This window comes from Patagioenas fasciata, chromosome 7, assembly GCF_037038585.1.
Source record: "Patagioenas fasciata isolate bPatFas1 chromosome 7, bPatFas1.hap1, whole genome shotgun sequence".
Classification (NCBI taxonomy): Eukaryota; Metazoa; Chordata; class Aves; order Columbiformes; family Columbidae; genus Patagioenas; species Patagioenas fasciata.
The window spans coordinates 19,585,974-19,611,659 of NC_092526.1; positions in this window are offsets into that span (position 1 = coordinate 19,585,974).

The window sequence follows — 25,686 nt, forward strand, 5'->3', positions numbered from 1 at the left end:
ATTTACAAAGTAATGAAAGAAATGTCCCTTATTTTTTGATATCTTTGCTACTTATCCTATTTTCATTTTGTCTTCTTTTTTTTTTTTTTTAATTTATTAATAAAAGAAAATTGGCAGAATTGTCTACAGTTTCACTGGAGGGGAAAAAAATAGACTTACAGATTGACAGGCCTGATACAAATATTCCTTCACCCATGATATAAGAAAAAACTGATTCAGACCAGGCAGCTGCTGGCTGGTAGGGCACTACAGCTGAGGAGGCAATTCCACCCGAGAGTTTCTCAGCTGAATGGAGAAGCCAAACAAGGACAGTGGGAACTAGAAAAGGTGGAATTAGGATACATAAAACACCCTCCAGATAAATGCCTTTTGTCAATTCTCCTCAAGCTTAGCTCTTTCATATTTTTCCCCACTGCCATGTATTTTCTAAGTTACAACTTTATCAGGAAGAAAGCACAAAAGCAGCTATTTGCATAGCTTTCAAATTACACCACTCCTGTTACTTCTAACCGGATTTACACATTCAGAGCCTTTCCCACCAGCTAAATGGAAACTTTTGGTTCATTTCATATTTGAGTCAACAGGAGCTCTCCATTTCCATCCAGATTTCTATTTCAGAGAGAGAATTCAATAATCACTTCCACTTCTCAAAATTTGATTTGCCTGGGGTGAAACATATTTCATTTTTGATAGAAAAATAAAATATCACAAGTGTTCCATTATTATAAATTGTCGTGGTACAGGCAGAGAAAGTGGGGTTTATGTACAGTCTATACTTTTTAGCAATAGTTTTATATGTGAATCGTTTATTTAAATTTCAATGGGTTAAACAGAGAATTGGAAAAAAAAAATCAGCAAGCTCTCATAAAGGATATTTAGTAGTATGATCAAATGCTCTGAGATACAGAAATAAATTTGTGAGTCATCTTTCAAGAAAAAAAAAAAAAGGTGCTAGTTAGTGTTTGTAACTAACTAAATAAAATCATTCCTCTATGCCAGCTACTCACCTGGAAGAACACTACAACTGCTCCAAATGCAGAAAAGGCTATATGTTAGGTGGTTTGCTTTAGCTGTATTGGGGGAAAACAGGATTCATTAGAAATAAAGGCAAAAGGATAACTAAGTAAAGAAAAATATGCACTTGCCCTTTGTGCTCTGTTTTTGGCTCGTCACATATCCATCATTGATTTCCAGTAAGGAGAAAATGGACAAACCTGGTCTTTTTTTGTTCTCATTGCTCTGAACATACTAAGGATCAGATGACCCACCACTGACTCTAGTGTTTGCATTAGGCCATAAGTGCAGCATTTAGTCTCACATGGCTTTAGCTGTAATATGCAGAATAAGACAGAGGTAACGGGATACACTTGCTTTTGCATTAAGTATCCTTTGGCATCTGCAATTTCATGAGTAAGCTGATTGCCCTTTATTTATTACAATTCTTTGAGAAGAGTGTATTACAATTCTTAGAGAAAAGCAGAAAATATATCTTAATTATGCTGGTGCCTATTGGATAAGCTTTTCTGAATGAGCACCCAACACTCCCTGCGGAGGGATGCAATCTAGGAAGATTAGAAAGAGACAGTAATCAGTGTAGGTTGGCCCAGTTCCAGAGCTAGGTGACATGGACAAAACACAGTAAAACAAAACTACCAAGCTAACCTCACAGTAATTTTAGCAACATTAGAGAGTCTTCAGCAGAGGTACACTGACACTAAGTGGAGGTGATTGAATTTTAATTCCTTTAATCAAATGTATCTAAATTCATCATCCCTGAATAGCAAAACATAGCAACAGCCAACTAGAAGATCATGCACAAAAGACAAAAGATCACACTCCTCAAAGCCTGAGAGTCTTTATGCATAGTCGTGCTGCATTCTTCAATCTTCAAAGGAGGTCATTCATATAAATTCAGTAAAGACAGTAATGTGTGAATCTGATGCTACCCTGACCCCTCTTCCACCTTCGAAAGCAACTCTAAAAGCTTAAACAGTAAAATTCAAGTAAAAAGGCACCTCCACTGCTGCCAAACAGATAGATAGCCTATGCCTGAACTCAATTTACAAAACAGAGACATCACTGTATGTTAGCCACTTTAATAGATTCAAGTTTATTTTCAGAATATACATCTACCTTCAGCAAACTGCAAAGCATAAACAGAATAAAAATGCTGACAGAGACAGCGACCTATCGGTAAAACAGACAATTGAAAGAACAAAATTAACAAATTATAATAATTATTTTATTTTCATAACACATGAGAGGATTTTACTTCAGAATTTTCACAGCAGGAAAACCTACTAATACAAAAGTCAAAAAAATATATTGCACTTATTAATTCACAATATATTGCAGAAACCTGTCAGAAGCTCTATATAGTCACCCTTAGGTCTAATCCCATTATATTGGATGAGACACTACAAGCATTCATACAAGACCCAAGAAATATCAAGAAAAGCAGCTCAACGTGACCCTGTCAATATGCACATACAGCCCAGAAAGCCAACCATGTCCCAGGCTGCATCAAAAGAAGCACGACCAGCAGGTCGAGGGAGGTGATTCTGCCTCACACTCTGCTCTGGTGAGACCCCACCTGGAGTACTGCATCCAGCTGTGGGGCCTCCAGTACAAGGAGGACATGGACCTGTGAGAATGGGTTCAGAGAAGATGATCAGAGGGCTGGAGCACCTCACCTATGAAGACAGGCTGAGACAGTTGGGTTTGTTCAACCTGGAGAAGACAAGGCTACAGGGAGACCTTACAGCAGACTTCCAGTACCTAATGGGGCCTATGGAAAAACTGGAGAGGGACTTTTTACAAGGGCATTTAGTGAAAGGACCAGGGGTAATTGCTTTAAACTGAAAAAAGGTAGATTTATATTAGATATAAGGAAGAAATTATTCACCATGATATTGGTGAGGCACTGGAATCAGCTGCCCAGAGAAACTGTGGATGCCCCATCCCTGGAAGCATTCAAGGTCAGGCTGGATGGGGCTTTGAGCAACCTGGTCTAGCGGAAGGTGTCACTGTCCATGGCAGGGGAATTGGGACTAGAGGATATTAAAGGTCCCTTACAACCCAAACCATTCTATGATAAATCTATAGTACCATCGGTGTCTAGCCTTAAGCATTGTTAGAACAGTAACAAGCTGCTAGCAATCTCTGAATCTAGAAATGGCAATAAATAGGATTCCTTTCAGTTTATGAGTTGGTAAGCCTGTTTCATAGAGCAGTTCACAGTGATTGACAGTTAAAACATTGGGTCATCCAGTAGAGCTTGTGCTACATACCAAGAGTCATAGGGCCATGAAGACTGATGAAACTAAAAGACCCACATACACAAAAAAAAGTTCATCTGATGTAGCCACCTCTAGAGAAGATGAACAAGAGCTGAAGAAACAGTTCTAAGCCATAATCCTTGCTAGAAGGGAGTATGAAACAAAAGTAGGGAAAATAATTCTGACTGGTTACTAAAACTGTGGAAACAGTAGCAACAAGCACTTGTTGGTATTAAACGATTCACTCTCCCCCTGAAAACATCTCAAAAGTCTCAGACTACTATTGTACTACTTTCTTGGAATTGATTTTTCTTCTTTTTCTTTGGAATTAATTTCAAGTTAAATTCAAGGTATAGAATCTTTTCCAAGAAAATGCTTTTGGTGCTTCTTTGTATAATAGAAGAATTTGTTCATCATATTCTAAAGTGTTGAGTTTTTAAGGTAGTCACTTAATATTCTTTGCTATCATTTAATTAGTGGAACAATGCAATGACCTCTTCAAGACTAAAGAGGGGAATTTAGAAACGTTATTTCTACTCTCCCTACTTACTGAAACAAGCAAGGTGCAAAAGGATGGAATGGCAAGTCACGTTTCTTTCCATTCACTCAATAAATCAAATGCAGAGATGAAAACACACAAAAGATATTAAGACTAAACTTGAAAGAGTTATTGATGAAAATATGTCCAGAAAATGGAAAGGAAGCAAGTGCTCTATATTATTGTAAATGGATGCCAGCAGCAAACTTTTCTAGGAATATTTTTATGAGTGCTATGTATAAACTGTACTGAAACAAGGCAGAATAACAAAATGGAATACTAAAAAGAACAAAAGACCTATATAAGACTTAATTATTTTAATTCCTGATATATCCAAAGACACTCAATATTCCTGATATATCCAAAGACACTCAATGAAGAATTACTCTGTTTGAGTTTATATTCTCTTACTTAAATGCAATACCAGTTTGGTATGGTACATCATGAATTTAAGATTACTTAACAGACGTGCAGATTTTAAAGGACTTGCTGGACAGATAGAAATTTCCCCTATAGAACCTAAGTCTATCCAGCATTTAGCTAAATATCATCTCTTGTTCATTTTTCTCACTTCCACAAATTAGAAGAAATTGCTTTAGAAAAAGCTAGAAAGGACTGGGGGGGGGGGGGGGGGGGGGAAATATCAGTAAAAGAAAATTCCAGCCTGAGAGTGCTGAAATCTTAGAAATCAAGTTCAACTAAATTAGAATGAGCTCTAAGGCACGAGAGGTGAAACAGTTTATTCCACTAAATCCAGGATGACAGGAAAAGAATGAGGAAAGACAAGATGAGTAGAATCATTTTTCTGTTGGAGCACAGCACAGATGAAATGATTTCTTTAAAGGACTATTTTTTTTTTTTTTTAACATTGCAAGTTTCTTCTTAAAAGTGCTGGTGTTGCTGGGAAATGTATCCTTTCCTCAAGCTTAATCGAGCTTCTCTAATTTAAGCTTTCAATGTACTAATGTACTGGGGAAAAAAATGCATTAAATGTTCCCCATCAGCAATAACACAAGATAAGCCACAAGATCTCCTGTGTGAACCAAGTCCTCTCCTGTTTTCTTGGATAGCCAAGCTGTTTTCCTTACTTGTAAGATAAGCATCCAAATCATTGGACCACAATACCTCAAGAATGTAGAATCTATACATTTCGGCATTCAATTGGGAACATGACTTAAGGAAAGAAGAATAAAGCTGTCACCACTGCATAAGGTTCACTCATGGTCTTACAGACTGAAGGCAACAGGAGACTGGTTTAGAACAAGTCCTTTGTTCCTATACAGTATCATGGTAATTTTGAAGATGTAGAGAAACTGTCTCTTTTATTCCCAACCTCTGTCTAAATCTCAGATTTTTAGGAAAACTGAAGAACCTCCTTCTCAAAACTAAACTTCACTATTTCTTTAAGAATGCATATTATCCAATTTAGCTGGCTCACTGCTGGGGATATTTATTAACTAAATAACTGCTTCTAAACACAGAAGTAGTTATGTATGAGGGAATAGCATTGCACTGCATTCAAAATCCAAAGGAGCCTGAGGGAAAAATTGGACTAGTAATAGAAAGCTTTCTTGTAATGTAAACCAATGGGAAAGCCAGCTACATGCATTTCCGAAGCAATGCTTGCACTGGACTTCTGGAAAAGTGGAAAAGTTGTGCATCCCTTAAAAAAAAAAAATCATATGCATCTCTTTTCCTCATAATGTAGTTAATACAGTACACCACAAAGAATTAACAGTATATGCACAGATGTCAAATCCAGATTTTTACAGAAACTTTAGATTTCTTTTAAATAGAGCCTTACTGATCATTTAATAAATAAATAACTAAATAAACAAACAGCTTATGAAAGTCAACAATTCAAAATTTTCAGTTGGTTTGATTGAATTACATCCAAATACCTGTAAGACGGGCATATGTGCACTTAGGTATTCTACACGCAGGTCTAGGACTACATCTTTCAAAATGTAGACTACTATTTTTGTGTGATGTGTTGCATGTTGTTGAAATCCACACTTCAAATACTCTTTCACTGATTATCTGGAGACAAAATTATTGCTTACAATGGGAGTTGTTCAATTCTTCCTAAAACCGTTTTCTGAGAGGAGGAAGAGGGGAGGCAAAAGGGTAGAATTTTTTTTTTTTCCCATGAAAATTCCTCATTTTTCTTGTATCCTGGTATTTCTAGTAATGGATCACATCAGCAGTCCAGTACTATTTCTACAGTAAGAGAGAGCGAGCATCACTTTCTGCTCTTGACAAGCTCCCCCTTAAATGTGCCTCTCAGATGTGATGCCCTATGTCACCGCCTAGCTCTGTGCAGCCTCTGTTTCCATGGCTGCTTTTAAAGGTTTTAAAGCCTCCTTTTCACCAGAAATGTAAATTGGGAAACTCTATCAGGAGGATTGCCTAGTAAGTATTTTTAATAAAAAAACAAATTTTAGGGGACACATTTATAGCAAGCTTCCCTTAATACAACCCACAAAAGTTGCAAGCACATCACTTTTGCACACATAAAAACTGCATTTGTATGAATAAACAGGGCAACTTGCAAACGTTAACTTGACCAGTCATCTGGGTTGTGTGCACAAATACAGGTTTGCTGTGTAGTGCCTGAGCTAGCAGATTTCCACCCAGAAGTATAGAAACATCAGTAGTTCTGTAGTCAGATTGTTGAGTAAAAGCAAAAATATACCAAAACTGGGCTTTAACACTAAAGAACAAAAAATTCCCACAAAAAAATGATATAAGATTCAACAGGTTTTATCAGTTCAGCAATACCCTACTGTGAACCCATAACAGTCAGAAATTAAGACCTTAAGCAAGACTTGAAACGAACACATTCAATATTAGAGAGAATTAAAAATAAATAATACTGCACAAAATTGTTTATCCCGTTGGCTGAAAACATCATTAAACTCTGACATGTTTAATGGATTATCAGTTTGTAGCACAGGGTGTATCATAAATTTACAGACCATGGCATGAAACCAGCCCTGAAATCGTTATGCCTATGCAATACCAGAGTAGAAGAACACCTAGATTTGTTTCCAGACCTGAGCTGCAAAAAAAAAAAAAAAAAAAAAAATAAAAATAAGGACTTATGATCCAGAAGTGGCATTTCATGAGTGGTTTTCTATATAGCTTTTAGAGGGCTGGTATGGACCTGTGAGGTCCTGTATGTGTTTTGACACAGTTACATCCTGCACCTGTGAAAACACAGTACTGAGAGGCAGGTTATCAGACACTGGCTCCCACCATGCCTTCAAGCATCTGCTTTCCTGCCTGGGCTCCTTTCAACACCTAAATCAAATCAACAGGGCTAGATCACAAGCCATGATCACAAGCACCGTGGTGCTTGTCCTTTAGTAGCAATATGTGCATCATGCACACATCCACCACCCACGTGATAATGCATGAGCAGGTATCCAGAAGAAAAAACTTAAAAAATATATATACATGCATATATATAAAAAACACATACACACAAAAAAAGCAACATTGCACAAAAGAGCAAGGAAAGCAAGGTACAATCACCTAAGTTTTCTTTAAGTCTCCAAAGAGTCTCCAAACCCTGGAACCGCACCAAAATGTATCATCTTCTGACCCTAATTGTCGCAGTGATAAGCTGCTTGGGCAGCAGCAGTGAGTTTGTCCCAAGTCATATAGCATCAGTTGGAGGGATGGACTCTTGAGGAGACCTGTGGCTTAAAAAGCTGATGGAGTTTTTCATGCACTCACTGAGCATCAACAGTTCAAATGCTCTCAAAGGATGCGCTCCTGAGCCTCATGGCAGTTGGCCAAAAGCAGCAGGGTTCTCAATCAGTAGCAATGAGAGAGAATAAACTTTTTCCAGAATGGGCACTGATGTCAAAAGCCAGCCAGTCCTCTAGGATAAGACAGATAATTTCAGTGGCATATGTCTCAGCTAATTCTGATCTCTCAAACACTGGCTAAAGTTATGGGGCAATATCGGTGGAAATCTAACCTCTCAAGGACACATGCATAGGGAAACAGATGGCTTGCAACAGACTGTTTAATCCCAAATCAAATAACAGAATCAGCACTTCAGAACAACTGCTTATATAGACACTTCTGTTAGAGAGTGTGGCCTACAGACAGGCAGCTTATGCAACAAGACCCCCAGAAAAGCTTATATGATACATTAACAAAATGTACAAGTTCAACATCTTAAAAAGCAATTTTCCAAAAGTGTGCTACAGTCACAAGCAAATTATCTGCTCTTTCCTGGGAAAAATTACTTATTTCATATATCAGCTTTTGTTAGGATAAATAATATTTTTAAACATATAAGAAATAAACATTTTACTTATTCCTACCTCCTGTGTAAAGAGCCATTAAACCTCAAAACTTGCTATTTTTATTGCCTTCCAAAACCATTAAAAATCAGCAGATCGAATGTGATCAAAGAACAAACAAAATTGTTTTCTTAACATTTAAAAGAATTTCATGTCACAACATGGCACACTAGAAAGCCCAGAAAGTCCCGAGCATGAGGATATCTCAAGAAGTGATATACTCTTGAAAACGTACTCTTGAGAAAAACAACAGCTTCACTACTGCATGAAACTCAGCATCTCTGACATTACTGAATGTACTGATCAAGAGAATTAGCTGCTTGCTCACATTAATATTTGGGGGGAAAGTGTTTATTTGATATTCATATTTAAATGTTTAAAAATAATTATCTGACTACTGGCATGATAATGAAATCCCCAAAGACCCCAGGTAATCTGCTTGCTGTATAAGTGCTCACCTGTGAAGCCAGCTCATCCTGGGGGGTACATAACCTCTCCAGCCACACATGATTGCACCAAGATCTGTATCTGCCTTTTCCCAATACACTTTCAGTCCTAAATCCTCACCATTATGAGGGACAGCTTATACTTTAAATATTACCACTCTTACCACAACTCACATCTTCTAAAACATGCAGTCAACTTGTAGCCCAGTATAAATCTGAGAAACTAAGAAACATTTTAAAAGCTGGCCTATGGAACACACAACCGCATTATACTGTTGTCGAATTTCAGCCTGTTTTGTGTTGAGCACTACAAAGGAACAGATCTTATCCTCACATCCCTACACCTTCATTTTAAGGGGCAGGGACCTTCTTTGTTATTACAAGATCAGAACAGTAATTTATTCTGTTAGAATTCAATGAAAGCCCAAGTTAGAAGTGTGTGTGATCCATGTCCTCTTTAGTCAACAGGAAGATGTAGTCTACATATCTTTAAAAGAGTTTAGTACGCAAGGAATCCTGTGATTGGCAGCCATCAAGCAAACTAAATCCCACATCCTTCTAAATAAGCCCTGAACCAGTTTGCCCAAACTGCCATCATTCCCTGATGGCAAGAAACAGCAGCATTTTATGTATAAAACCGACATTCATGCATTATATTTGGAGATTGTATCATTACTGGCAAGAAGGTCTAATTCCTGAATTGTGGAAGCATTTCACTGATCTAAAACTCCCCTTTTAAGAATCACATTTTCTTTTTCAATTCCTTCCTGAAAACTATTGCGTGGTGTTACTGAGTCATCTCAAAAGCAGGAACACTTCAGCAGTGAACAAGTCATATATAAATAATGTAGATCAATAATTTTCAACATGTGGTCTGCAGACTCTTCGGGTTCACACAACCTCTCTATGAAAAGGAAGCCTAGTGCAGTAAGCTAACCTTTGCTGTACAGAGATACAGACCTTCACTGAAAAGTACTTAGGGATCCACAAATCAAAAAGGTTATAAGTCGCTGATGTAAGTAATCTGTAAGCAGTTTTCATGCTTTGTAGATTATAAATGCCATTTCCATTTACCATTTAAACAAAATGTAGAGATTTAGCACCTTGCTGATTTATACAATGGAAATATCGAAAACTCAGGGTCTTATTGTACTGAACTGTCAACTGAGGAAACACCAAGTAATTAAGTCAAATAATGTTTCGACGAAGTAAAAACCTAAAATTTTGCATTTATTCTAGTTTTGCACAGCCCTTCATAGCTTAGCTCCCTTGATGTCAGCTTTTCATTCTTGTTACTGACAACCAAAAGCAGCAGAGAGGAAAAAAAAAAAAATAGTACAGACTGGAAAAATACATTATCTTTAAAGAAATCAGTAGAATTAAATTCCGATAAAAAGCATACAGAATCAATGATCCTGTTAAATATAGACAACACTGACAAATAAACAGTGTATATTTGCTTGGAGACCTGATGGGTTTCGGCCCCCTCCCCCCTTCCCCTAGTACTATTGAAACGCTGTCCTTATCTCAAGTACTTTTCACATATCAGAGAAGTGGTAAATTCCACAAAGCCCGCACTAATGTTTAGCATTTCCATTCCAAGTAAAAAGCACTTCAGTAAGTAAACATGAGTATTCAATAAAATTGTTGCTAGAGACAATGGGGAAAAAAATAAATGTTTCAAAATACATTGATAAGTAAATCATTCTAAAAGCTTTGGATAATACTGTGAAACACTGAAGAGCAGAGTCATTCAAAGCCGAGAACAAGGTTAGTACAATCTTTAGTACTCAAGTTTGGGGGTTGTTTTGTTTTTCTAAATCCTCATTGTGCTTGACAAACATAAGACATTCGCATTATAATATTTTATAATTCTATAGATTCTTAAGTACATCAGTTGAAGAGAATCACATGCCTCTTAAGGACTGAGCGCATACTGAACTGCATGCACATGTTCTTTTTCAAATGTTTCACACAAGTTGGGGTGCGTGGGGACAGGGGCGGGAGGTGACTTACTTAAGAAATGTTTTGTGTGATTTTGCAAGCCCTGAAATTCATACTGGGTTTGGTTTGAGCACCTCAGGATTTCTATTCTTGGAACTTATTAGAAATTCATAGACAAAGTAACTTTCTTACTGGAATACAGCACAGGGGGTCACAATCAAGAACCTTGGTCTCTATATTCTAGTCACTAATTTAAAAATGTTGTGACATTGCAAATTGTGTATGCACATGTCTAACTCCACATGCTACCAGACAGCTTCACTGGATTCAGTAAGGCCATCTACAGTAAGTTAAAAGCAAATCAGTTTTTCATGCTTTGTGCTGTAAAGATCTACATTTTCTCTGAGGTTAGGCAAATGAAGAAAAAAAACAAGGTGAATAGTGTTAATTCATTCATTGAAATCTTACTATGTCCCTTAACCTATTTTTACCCTTTCTTCACCAAGATATATCTGCCAAATCTGCCAAAAATCTTACACAATGAATATTTTTAAATTAAATTAGTTAAAAATCTTTGCATAATCTTTCCATATTGATGTACTTCACGTGAGCCTTCTGAGATACCAATTGTTTTACATAAAGTTTACACAAATTGGAAGAGGATTTGAGACAGCGGAGGAAGAGCTGCTGGTGGCAGAATGTCTCACCGGAGACAAAGAACAACATAGGCGGGTTCCATGTTGGTGTGTTATTTTCTGGAACAAATATTTAGATCCTGAGTCTCATTTCTAATCCATCCCTCTGACTGTTATTCTTGACCTTTTCACTGTAGAATTCCTGATAAATTATATGTGGTAGGTAGGCAGGAAAGAAGAGCCCTTAGAGTAAGATTAATTTTAAACATATTAAATAAAAAAAAAAAAAAAAAAAAAAACACACACACCACCACCACAACACAAAGGAGATGACAAATGCAGTTCACTGAGCATCAACCTGTGGCGTTCTCTCAAATAGTCATGTTCTGCATCACACTTTGGCATGCTGCCCCAGCTACTACTTCTGAGATGCCATCAGATTCAGCCCTTGGCTAAACAAAGCATTGCAGTGATCTATATTTGCATCTCAGTAGCAAGGTCCTAAAGTATAAAAATTCTGGTTAATCAAAAATAATGAAAACAAGATCTTCTAGTGTGACCTGGGGTAGAGAGAAGTTGAGCACTATACAATTCCACACTATCTTAAAATCCTGTGGTCAGATGCCCTTAATCAAGGCAGAGGTCAGTCTTCCAGCAAGTTTGCCTTCTTTCATCTTGTCTCTCGAGTTTTTCATTTTTCCTGTCTCCCCAATTTAAAGTTTGAATCATTTGTTTTTCATGTTTTTACCTATATTTTCCAAATTATCTACATTTTGGCAGATTAAATGATTGAGTGTAATAAGTTATATGTTTATCAAGCAAAACATTCTAAATACACCAGCCAGTAATCTACACTGTGGTCTATGAGTCAGATTCTGTCCCAGATATCACATTAACCAGATTTTGCCATTTCTCTTCAGCACTCCCATCAAATTACATTCAAATGGATTCTGTAGGTCATGCGGACTACGTTGAGCCACACGTAAGAAGCAAGAAAAAGACAGGTAACGTGTCTAATGTCACCCTTCCAGCTAAAGAAGGGGTACATTTGAAAGAGGTCCAGCAGCCTACGAGTGCTGAAAATGTCCTTATTCCATAAAAAGCTTAAACATGTTTGCAAATAACAAGAAAATGCTAACAGCTACTCTTATTTTACCAAATCAATAAGACTCTCACTAACCAAGACTGATTTTAAATGCATCAAAATTACAGCTTGTCCCCTTGTTTCTAAATAACCAGGGGAAATTACTCAAGGAACACTTAACACAAAAACCTGTAGACTACGACAATTTATCCAAGATTTCCCATCCTAAAAATACTTCTGTGATGTTCAATAAAAACCTACTTTCAACAAAACTTCCTTTCAAATCTTCTGTTACATATAACTGAAGTTTAGTTCTGTTAAAGAGTGGTTGGCAAAATTCTCTACGGCCATACTGTTTGTGCCTATGGCATAATTTCTATCATCCAGCCTATTCTAGATCGCTTCAATAAATGTACTTTCTTCATTGACAAATCTGACTGTTAGGTACTCTTTTCAGGTACCTGAAATTATGAGTGTTGTAGACTTTCAACTTCCTCAGAAATTACATTCTCATTCTTCAGCCCCTGCCATAACTTTTTTGTGTTTGCTTTTTGTGTAAACAGGTGGTTTTCACTCTTTTTTTCTCACACTGCTAAAAATAATTAAGAAGTGTTTATCATAAAGCTCTAGTTACTGATATGTCTTAAAATAGAAGGACAATACATATTCTTTGGCTCTATTTATCCTGTCAAATAGCAATGTATTTTTTAGGGCAGAAAGTTAATAGGAATAACAAAAGAGTGCTTGGCATTCGGGTCGCTTGTTTTTCTGAAATTGTTTACTCAATGCTTCTCCCCCACCCCTTGGGTATAGTTCTTGCCAAGATACAGAGATTTGTATTCACTCCAGTGCAACTTTTGCATTTTCCAGTGTAACTTTTGGAGAGCTGACACACGCACTGTACACTAAAAGCAACTTCTAAGCTTCAGGCAGAAACAAATCCAAAAAGTAAGTGTACCTTTGCAGAAAATTGTCGAGTGGATTTAAGCTACAACAACAAACAATAAATAATAAAGTCTTTCTGAAAGCTACAGAAGCACATGTGTCCTCTTCATTGATTTTATCACTTCATCACACACAACAAATCTGTGTCAACATGAGTGGCAAGTCTCTGAGGTAAAAAATGTACAAGTCAAGGCCATAAAAGCAGACTGCATGCTTAGGAATTTGTCTATTGTAACCATAATGAGGTGGCCTGCCGTCTCTAAGGAGACAATTCATGATATAGCATATGCCCAGAGAGAAGTAAAAGACTATTTTATGAATCTGATACAGTCATCTGTAAGTCAATGAAGATTCAATTTCTTAAAGACACAGGAAGAAAGCATTCACTTGAAAAGCAGAGTCGTGAATAAACTGTTTATATGTAACTAGATATTGCCCTGCAACAATACTATAACCTACTGGAATCAGCACAGCTACTCATGTAAGTAAAGACTAATCATGTAGTCCTCCAAGAGGAGGCCTTTGATGCATAACATGATCTACCCTATTTACATAAATAGCATTTTCCGAACTCTATTAATCTTGACAGTGTTTCAGAGAGGTTGCCAGTATTAAAACCCATTTCCTGGAACATACTGAGAAATAAAAAGGCAAAGCAATTTCTTCATGTTTATACTGTGCCTTACTACCCTCCGACAACACAAAACTTAATTTGAGTGACCAAGCTACGCTAAGACCACTGTACAAAACATATACCATTAAATGCAAAAGAAAGCTGTAGCATCGAGACCACTGAAAATTAGGGTAAGTGCTGTGGAAAGCATTATTTACAGAAACCTGCTCAGAGCGGTGTAAGCTGCCCTATTTCACCACAATGATTGCAAATAATGAAGAAAAATAAAACATTTATGTAAAACTGCCAATCATCTGAAATGATATTTCATGTGTTTAATGGGGCAGGAGGGGGCAGAGAACTGAATATACTGTTTCCACAAACCTTACACTTTGGAAACAGGAGAACAGGAAGAGGAGCTGATTTAAGAAAGTAAGAACTGCAGGACGAAGAATGTAGAAGTGTAGTGTGTTTGAATATCCTATGGGAAGGGAACGCATAGTAGAAAACAGCAGCTTTCCTCTTGATCTTGAACAGACAAAAAGGACTCTCTTTTAAAAGACAGGCAATGCTGAAAGCGGTTTTTAATCATTGTATTTCCTGCAGGAAGCTATGCAGTAACGACACAAGTTTTGTACACACATTTGGAGATTTTGTTTCAAATCCTGTGAATGGAGTTTATGGGTATAGGAGACTCTCACAGAAGTTTACATAAAGTATCCAATACCTTTAGTCAGCCCCCTGCTTTCTTTTGTGTAACACTCTACCAATCGGGAGAAAAAACAACATTTCAGATTCTTCAGTAGTCATTCATTTAAGCACATTTAGTCATAAAGGTTATTTCCAAACACTTTCTCTCACTTATGCAGTTGAAAAAAGCAATACCAATATCAACTGAGTAGTTGATTATGGATTTATAGCCTATAAATGTGATGGCATATGGTGAGACTCCAAAATGGATATCAAGTGTTCACACAGCCCCACACAGATCATGAAGTGAAGTGTAAAATACGACACAAGTGACTTAGATGCAGCCATTTAGCATCTGCTCCAGCTGTATTAATTCAGGTTGGACATTACACAGTAGCATGATACAGACACAGACAGGCAACTGCACACACAAGACAGCTTGATTATGTCCTAACCAAAAAAAGGAGTATCGTGCAGGAGACCTGGGTTACAAGACAGACATTCCCTCTTCATTATGCTAGTATTAGGTGGAACAAAAGCACATCTTTTAATCCTATCACTCCTGAATGTTATCCATAGTCTTCTATCTTTATTTCCTTACAAGTAGAAGAAAAGCTGTTTTCTAGGCAGCACACCTAGTGTACTGTATGCCTCAAAAGTAACTCAACATACTTGCTGTTGAAAGATGCAGTTGATCATAAAACATAAATTAAAGCAAAGACAAGAGGAGGTACCTTAAACTCCTGGCATCATCTTCACATAGACACAAAAACTGTGTGTCTGACAAGTACAATCACTTTCTTGGAAAATGACATATTGACAGCATGTTCAATTTAAAGATGTAGAGCCTTCAGATCAGAAACAATCATCACTCAAAATATAGAGGGAAGGAAAGGGAGATGTTGCTTTCTGAAGCAGTCTTACATTAAGGCTCATTACAAACAAACTAGCAATCTAGGAGCAAAAGGAAAAAATTATTACATGAAGCAATGGCAGCAGTATCAGTACTGTTCTTGGCATCATTGACATAATTTACATGAAGTAAGAGCAAGACAGAATTGCTGCAGCATACAAAATGGAGCAACATACAGCAATGCTGCATAGAAGTGCTGGTTCTTGAGGGGTTGCAGGGAGCACTTAGTATGCCGCATGTTTGTTCATGTTAGTCTCTGTAGTCCAAGCAGATGGATGTCAGTCTGTCTTTCTCACACACACCCCCACATTAGCAAGGCAGAAAAAAAAAAAAAAAATATTAATTTAGTGCTGCAAGTTTACTCTTACCACCTGTTTTTACTGTTACCAATTAAAATTTATTGTTTCCATATCACAGGTTGTTAATAATTTGTTTGCTTTGGATCTGTCCTCTTGTCCTCTCATATCATCTAAATTTGGGGACTAAGGTGGTAACAAGTATCAATAAAATGTAGAGAGTCAAGAACTCAGCTGACTCCAAAAGGCAGGACCAGTACCTGCTAGGCTCAACTGAAGAAATTGTCTTGCAATAGCCAGTTTTTCCTCTTTCCTTCCCCAGCCTCTTTTCGTGCCCTGTTCTTTTGTTTCATTGGTCTCCAATTTCCTACTTTTTAGTTCTATTACTTTATTTTTAGAATAGCTGTGTGTTCTCAATTCATAATTCCCACTCCTGTTTCTTCATGGAGCACAAGTTGAATGGTTCCTTTGCATTTTTCAGCACAAAATGAGCTGATCTAGTGTCAGTTCAGTGTGCTGTCATGATATAAGGCATTAGTAACAAAGCAAGCAAGAGAAGACTGGTCATGAGTGCTTCTGCCTAACCCTGTAGTTGCATAGTAACCCTTAGTGAACATCACCATCAGCTTTAAAATACAAAGAGCCATATTAATCTGAATCACGAGAATACATTTTCACTGTTGAAAGAAACGCAGTCATGTTCACCTACTTTTGTCCATCTGCTCTCCGTGTTCTTCTGACTAATATTGGCCAAGCTGCACATAAAGACAACACTAACTTCTGCAGAATCCAAATATAAGGTAAACCCTCAGCTGTCTCCAGTCTTTAACAAAGGCTTTCAAAGAGCCATCCGAACAAAATAACTGCAATTTAGGTCTGAGGGACCAATCTAAACAGGGTTGTATTGAATAGCAAATACTTTTCCAATACGAATTGGCAATGTCCATGGATTTTTCAGTATCTTATAGGTTGCTCTTGAATCTTTGGGTGACTGAAGGATATTAATGAAAAGCTTCAAACTGCAGAAGTTTCATGGCTCTTAGTATGAATTAAATTGGATTCTATTAAATAATGTAACTTGTTATTTATTTGTTATACTGATGTTCAAACATTTCACTAGCCCACTACAGAGCGGCAGTTATCACATAAACTTCTCTAACACGCATGACTTCAATGAACAATCTACAGTATGAAAAAGAGCATAAGACTGACATGAACAATACTAAAAAAAAAAAATAAATCACAGACTGAAATTTGCTCCCATAAGTCACTTTTTCCTACTCTCTAATCCATCTGCAAATGCTCTGTTGGTTAATTTATTTATTGCATACTTTGAGAATAATTCTATGATGCTTCTATTTTTCCCCTCCATTCAGACAATGTATTAAAAGACAAGCAGAGTTGGAGACCCATGGATTTTACATTACAAAATGGTGAAGTTTGAAGCTTCCATGCTGCTTCCTTAGAAGTGCATCTTCATTATATCTGATATTGTAAAGAGCAAGTTCTGTTCTAATTAAGCTTCATCCTTGGTTGTCTGATTGCTTCTGCTCATGGATGCATACCAATTTGTATATATAAAGAATCTTCTATTGATTCTATAAAGCTGACAATTTGCCTAATGGAGGGCAAGAATAATTGGTGACTGAACTTTCTTCCTTTCCAAAGTGTGCCTCTACAGAATTTGCAGATGACGTTCGATCAGTGCACATTAGGTTCAGAAAGAAAACATTTGCCAGCCAGATATCTAATGGCCCATTTTGCAGTGAATAGATGATGTTCAAAATCCGCCAATTTTCATGGGTCTTGTAATTACAGCTTTGATGAGTATGGCTTAGTTTACCTCATGTATTTACCTAACAAATACAAAAGACCTGCAGTCTTTTTTGGTTTCATGATCACTTTGCAAAGCTTAAATCTGTGGAAGCTAATAAAACATTTTCCTTTCCAATGAGACTGAGAACTAGAGGTCAGAGACAGAACTTAAATACTTTAAATATGAAATACTAGTCTGAATTGAATACCTAAAACCCAAAGGACTGGATTGAATGCAGAGAAAAGACTGTTTAGCAATTTTTCTTTAACCTGTTTAGAAAGGCAGACTCACTCCCTCATCAGGTACATGCTCTAAGCATAAGCTTACACCCATTCAGTTTTCAGCACTACTGGCTACAGTATTTAAAACAAAACAAAAACAACAACAACAACAAAACAAACAAAAAAAAAACCCCACACACAAAACAACCACCAACCACACAGAAACCACACACACACTTCTAATTCCAGTGACTTTTTTTACCCACACATCTACATATTGTCATACACGAAAAGGATTTAAAACGGATTCAACACTGCACTAGAATTTCCTGTTTTGGGTGTCCGTTAATATCTGAGAATGCAGGCAAAAAAGAAATTCTTTTTAGAGAGGTAAGAAGACAATTCACAGTCCTCACCCCATCTTTTAATTGAGCACTATTCAGCTGCTATATTGCTTAAGCAAATTAAAAATCTCAGTATTTATTTTGTTTCATTATTTATGAAGTACCTTGACAAAAATTCAACCATTTTTGCCTCTGCCTTGCAGAAAATGTTTCAAGAATGGAAACAGAGGCAGAGATTTTATGTTGTGTTAGATGCTGTCAAAGAGGTCTCTTTTTCTCTCCATTTCTCCTTTGTTTCCAGCCATCCTTCTCTCCATTCTCCTTTGTTTGCTAAAGTAGCTTACTGACTGTAATAAAGGGAGCCCAAGTGTCAGCTTGAGGCTGCCATGAAAACTAACATTCACATAAACCATTTTTTCCACTTTTGTTAAGCTTCTTATCAAAAGAACTCTCCCTTTCTCTCTCTCGTTTGCTTTTACTCTCTCTCGTCTTCTGTCCTTTTTAGGATATCTTTCTAATTTTATTGAGACTTCTCTGTTAAGGTACAGCACTATAGTTCAGTAACTATAGGAAAGTGAACCCAAAAGAGCCAGCTTGAGACTACCACAAACCATTTTCACTTCTTATGTTAACATTTCATCTCAAAGGACTCTTTTCTCTCTCTGACAGTTGCAAGGCATGTCTTTGTCTCTATTGTGCTTACTGCGCGAAGGTGCCTCATTGACTGGAGTGAAGTGAACTCAAGCATGCCAACTGGAGGCTGGCACATATTTTTTAATTTGGTTGAAGTTGACACCCTAAGGGACTCAGTGTCTGAGCAGCAACGCTCCTCCTCCCCACCCCATGCCTACTCCACTGAGGTAATTCTAAGATATATTTGCTATAATAATATTTTCTATATTATATATTTAATTTGACAGAATATAACAGATTGTAACCCCACAGGTCATTCAAGGATATTTCTTTTATTCCTCCCCACCTTCTAGAGCACCTGGGATATTGAAGTGAATACCAAATTGCCAAACACACATATGGCTCCATAACAGTCAAATACCTTAAGAAAACTTAACAGTAAGGACTGCTGTCTACAGTCTGTAGGTCACACTAGAATTTTAGGAACATGGATAATGTTGACAACAGCCACTACAAGTAACAAATGATGATAAAAAAAAAAAATGCCACTTAATTCAGAACACAACAGTGTTGCATAAATGGCTTACAAGTTTTGATATAGAATTAGCTTCCAATTAAAAAAAAAAAAAAAAGCCACCTTTCTAAAAATCCGCTTAGCTTTTAGAGAAAATATTATTTCAAGGAACACAAAAGTTAATACCACTTCTTGTCCACTATACCTAAAAGCAGCACTGAGTATACAAGTTATTTCATTTTTAAGTCATTACCAGTAAAACCCTTAATCTTTGTTGCTACACTAGGGGCTTTCCCTTATATGCTGCTCCTGAGTATACCACTGTGCAATGGTGCTACATTCCCTGAACATCACCTCAAGAGTGCAACATTAAAAAGGCAGGTCCTTCCATATCAAAAGGGCTTTGTTTTTACATAGCACATTTGGGATTCATCCTATTTGTCTTCTAGTGTCTGAAGCTTTAGAGTTCAGTCAAGTCTACATTTTTAGGTTTTAGTCTCCTACTATTTAAAAAAAAAAAAAAAAAAAAAAACACGATTGTTCACATAAAATATAATCCCATTCCTATAAAAGCTAAAGCTTTCAGAAAGAAAAAAAATCCTTTCCTGCCTTTCCCCTGCTCCCTCTCAAAAACAGACAAAAAACCCCACATCACACACTACAATATTGTGAGATCTGTGAAACAGAAGAATCAGCCACATCTTCTGTGAACAACAGTATAGCAGCTCATTTCCACAGCTGAGAGATGGAAAATATGCAAGTTACCCTAAAGGAAAAGAATAAGGAGAAAGGTGTAAGTTTAGAGCACCAAAGCTAAAGAATTAATAAAGGAGAAGGGAGTAAATATGTCTTGTAGACTTTCAGAAAGCTTTATTTTCTCATCATACTTTAATTGAAAATGCTCTTTGCCACATCAGTGCTTCTTAGCAAGCCTGAGAACTACAATTTCCTGAATAGTCAAGGCCAGGGACACACAAAAAAGGAAAAAAAACCCCAGAAAACCCACACTCAGCCATGACCAAGTAGTGAATAACATGAGTGCTGGTGATGCTTTTCTAGAAAACCTAACATGATCTGCGAACACGAAAACATAGCATGGAGTTTCAAGAACCTAGCTAATGTTGCCAACAACCACTGGCAAATAGTAACTAAACTCTAAAAAACCCACGGAATAGCAATTTTATTATTAAACTTCATGAAGCAGCTATACCAATTTAAGTCTTTAATTATCACATGACAACCAAAGTACCCAAAGTCACTGGTTTTCAGGAAATTCTTAAGGGAAGAAGGAGAAAAAAAAAATTAAGGAGGCATCACAATTCCTACTAAATCCATGGACATTCTGCCATTGTTCTTGGTAGAATTACCTTTTCATTAGTGTTTTGAGACTCTTAGAAGCAGAGACAGACGTTTCATAAACTGTGACCAGGTAAATCATCTACGAATATTCCTTGTGACAAAGCAAATCAGTCTCCTGGGTGAAATGATTGAGTGTGTTCTTTAAGTAAGATCTTGCATAGACTCATAGAACACAAGAAGCTTTCTGAGAACCTTCCGAGCCCACTTGCCTCTTAAAATTAGTTAATAATAACTTACTGTTTACCTACACAGAACTAAATAAAATGTTAAAACACTCTACGCCTCCAAACCTGTCTCTGGCAAACAGCAAAATAAATACAAGAAGCCAATTTCAATCAGATTTCTTTGGCAATTTTTCAGAGATGAGAAGAAGTGTGACACAAGTGCTCTGCCAGGCCTCATGCGTCTCTGTGAATATTCTGTAAACAAAAGCACTTCAGTGCATCCCCAATCAAAGCCACACCAGCTGTTGTTCTTCTCGCATTTGTTCTCTGCAGTGAGAGGGAGGACAGAAATCGTACCTCCTGGACAAGGAGGGGAAAAGGGGCAGGGGGGAAATAACACATCAGGGAAAAGAGATATTAATGGTTATTTCAATAAATAAAACTTTGCTTATCAGCAGGCATTTTGATACCATTATAAAAAAGGGTCATGAGGATTGTGCCATTAAAAACAAACAAACAAAACAAACAAACAAAAAACCAAACCTGTATCAAACTAAGACTTTAATTTCCCTTTAACTCATGCAATTTTACCACATTTGTGTAAAGTTCGCAGTGCTTCAAGAAACAGCAGAAAGACACATTTACTCTGCAGTAGTCCATAGAAACTTTCTATGAGATAGGAAATGTATTCATATTGAAAATATTGAGTCGCTAAGCCCTTAGACTGCATTCCAAAAGTCTACCAGAAACATTTCAATCAAGAGTGCGAGTATGTGACAGCCAGGCCATTTGGGCTAAAAAGCAATGTGCAGAATTATGTTGGCGAATCTAGTGCCCTCTAAATGACCTCATATTGTGGCCATGGTATTAAGTCATGGAGAAACCTGTAAGTAAGATGGAAATATATTTTTTTTTTCCCTTAAAAAAAAGGAAAGGGAAAACTCTCAAGTTCCCAGTAAGAATGCTAAATTACCCCCTCTCCCAATGGAATGCTTCACTTTCATTTCCAAGTAGCAGTAAGCCTATTGACCCCCATGGTGTTATCCTTTTCACTGCTCTTGCAGTACTTTCTTTAATCTCTCGGATCAAAGATTGGTCAATAAAAATCATCTCTGCTTTTGTGGGGAGCAAACAAACTGCACTGAGTCCTATGATAATTGTAAATCTTCACTAAAATCCCTGGAGAGAAAAAAAAAAAAAAAAAAACACACACACATATGTTGACATAAACTTTGCAACTGGAAATGTTTGTGTTCTTTTTTGTTCAAAATTTTAGTTGGTTATTATTGTTTTATACTCTTTCATACTCATTGCATTCTTTAAGTAACTTTAGGCCTTGAAAAAGTAAAGCTAAATCATATTTACTATCCATTATAAAAATATTTCTAATCAATTAGTTTAAGTCTTAATTACAGAAAAACCCCTGGGACCCTCACAGAGGTTAAAAGTTTGGACAGTATTTTAACAACAGAAATAGTTGTTGAGACAGTTTCCTACAGCCTCCGGACTACATGGCATCCCAGGGTTTTGTGTTACACCTTAGGTATCAAATATTCTAAGAATTTGAGTAGGAAAAAAAATCATTCAGAGATTATCTCCCTGCTACTTTAGCTTATAACCTAACTCATTTTTTAATTCTCTTTCAACTTGAACCTATGCCTCCTATGCGCAGCATCCATATCCTGACCTCGTTATTCCAGAGTATTTCTAATATCCATCAGTTTCCTTGTCAACTGAACAGAGAGGAAGTGATTTCTGTTTAGCAGAAACTCCCTGAAGTCACTCATAGTCACTGATCTTACCTGCACCTTCATCTACTCTGGACTCCCTGATGAATGTAGAGCATTTCCCTCCTCCCGAGTCTCAAAAAAAGACAGACGGTGGGTGGTCCTGGTGATCCAGCTGTAACACAGCTGCAACTCTGAATGTTTCCACCAGGTCCTCCCCATCCCAAGACACAGTGCTTGAGAGTCCTGACACTATATACGTCATGCCTTGTAGACGATCTCTTGCTAGCACGTTTTTATGGTCATCCACAAGCTATCCTCTTACTTCATCTATGAGACGTCCAAACCCTCACAGCTGCCAAGAAGTCTCTCCCCACTGTACTCACCGGGCCCTGGTTGTCTGCAGAGCTGCTGACAGATTCTCAATCAAGCATGCTTCACTAGTACCTCCAGTAAAACACAACACAGGCATGCCTCCAGAACATTTTAGCCACAACAAGAGAGGCTACATCTTATCAGAGCAGAGATGCCTGACTTGGACCTTGATTTCAAGGAACCTTAAAGCAGATCTTAACTGTGCTATAAATCATGTCTTTTTTTAGCAGCAATTTCCTACTTTATTTTAGAGTTTTATGTTGTTTTTTGGCTCACACTAAAAATAGATCAGAAGTTTCAATCATGAAGGAGAACTTTTTCATATTTGTTTTATGTAGTGCCTTATATGCACTCTGGAGTGATGTAAAATAACATGAGGCTAAATACCACCCATAAATACTGAACTATAATTATTTTCTCACACATTTATTGCAAGGTCAGAAGTTATTCTAGTAGTGCACTAATTTGAAAAAAAAAAAAAAACAGAACTTCACTTCCAAATCAAGATCCCTCAATTCAAGTTGTCAGGGCTGAGAGAACAGCTTGTGTCCACACATCGTACCCCTGCATTAAGGCTCACGGAGATGCGCTCTGCAAATCAGGTTTGGCCCTTCGGTTCCCAGGGAGAGCCAAAGGCATTCAGAGGACAGGCCAAGCTTGGGTGAATCCAGATAAGCCTTAAACATAAAGGGCAATCTTGAATTTTCTGCATGAACGAATTTCCCATGATTTTATTCAAATCTTTGAGTATGCAAGTAATATGAACATAGATTTCTTGTCCAAACCCTGAACAATTTTTTCCACCCTATGAAGGGAAAACATTTTGTCACTTGGAAAATGAATAAAAAAAGTTATTTTTAAGCACCTATGAATTAATAAGTTCCTACTGAAGAAACAACTTTTTTTTCCAAGATGTAGAAAAGCAGCCTGCTGGATGTTTCCACAACAGTGTCAGTGATATTAGTGCAGAGGAGCTAACAAAAGGCAGCCATGCTGTCTGCTGCAGCACTACAAATGGAGCAAAATACAGTAAGGTGGGGAGGGGGGGGGGTGGGAAGGAGGAAAAAAAAAAACAGAACAAGCTAATTTCAAGATCAATTTCAAAAACATATTTAAAAATATGAAAATAAAAGTTGACACTTTTATGACAGGTTAAGCTGACACTGATTTAGTTACATTGTTATAGTTACCCCAGAAAAACATTTCTTTGTTTAGAGGAGGTTCATCCGGATTCAAAAATAATACATAATTCATATTTTTCCCAAATCTCAGTGCATCTGACACCAATATCACACATAGCACAAAGCATAGACAAATACACATCTATTGATATATTCTTACTGTTACATCTTTTATAAGATTTCCCATACATGATAATAGCAACCCATTTAAAATATCGTGGTTTCATTTTGTTTTTTAAATAAAGCACTCAGATACTAAAAATGGAATATTTCATATAGAAAATAGGTTGCTATTCTCTAAAATTGCCTCTAATGTTGGCTGAACATTAATAAAATCCATAAACCATTAGAACATTATAGCTGCTTTGTTCTGAATTACATAGACCTTTTATGTTTATTCCTCAGTGAAAATGCATAAAAAAAATGAAATCCTCTCTAATTGTGCTCTCTGAAGATAGCTGGTAAAATCATTTCTAGCAGCAATAAATCAATTGCAGTATTAAAATGACCTGTCAGGTGCATCTTCTGGGTATCAGACTAATTAAGGGAATGTATTAATTGCAACTATTCATCAATACCACCAATGTTGTTAGGTAACCCTTACAATGAATCTTTTTACCATATTATCCAGCAATGAAACAGCAGTTTCACCAAACATAAAAGACTGAACAACAACCAAAAATATTAAAACACTATACACAGCTTTCTTCATTGTATCACTTTGATCACAATTCTTAGCTAGTAAATCAACAAAAGGTAATAAGATATTATTATATGTGTAACTTAGATATATACATATCTCTATCTCAGTAGAGTTTTAGCAGGTTTCAGAGACTGATGTGGGCTTTTTCCCTCATCTTCTAATTCTGAAATAAGCTCAATAAATTCATATGTATTCTTTTGTAGCTATGAGACAAATGTGACCAGATTTGGATCATACAAGCCTTCACTGGAAAAGACCATTTACTTCTGAAAGTCTGGTTTACTGGTATCTTCATTATTTTTCCACTATGACTTCTTTATAACTTTAATCTATATATTCTTATAAATGCAAATAACTTAATTTCAGTTTGCTGCTTTGTATGGATTGCTGGTTCCCCTAGTGTTGTTTTCTCTGCTAAAAATAAAAGTTATTCTTTGAAACTTCTGATACATTTTACCACCTTCTTCCACAAGAAAAAATTCTGGATTGCACAATAACTTCATACAGTTCGGAAAAAACTCTGGAAGTTTCAGGATGGGGTAAACTCCTACCATACTGATTTCTCTGCCATGCTTTTTAGTTTAGAAAAAAATTAAGAAACAAGTACGGTTATAGGCTGTTGGGGGGAGAAATATATACACGTCTGAGTTAAATTAGTAAAATACACAGACCAAATCTAAAAGACACAAGGACAAAATTTGGCCCACCATGTCAAAGTTCACATTCCTCTCCCCAGTGTGCTGTAAACACTCCTATATAGGAGACTGGTTCTTATGCACTCAATCTATCTACACCTTTTAGATATTTCTAAGTCACCCTGGTATCTAAGCACTAAAAATAGATATATGTAAGGCTTGTGCATTTCCACCCCCATGACTATCAACATCATACTCAGTTCCAGGTGAACCAGAGATTCAGTAGCACCTGCCAATGCATAGGAGATCATTC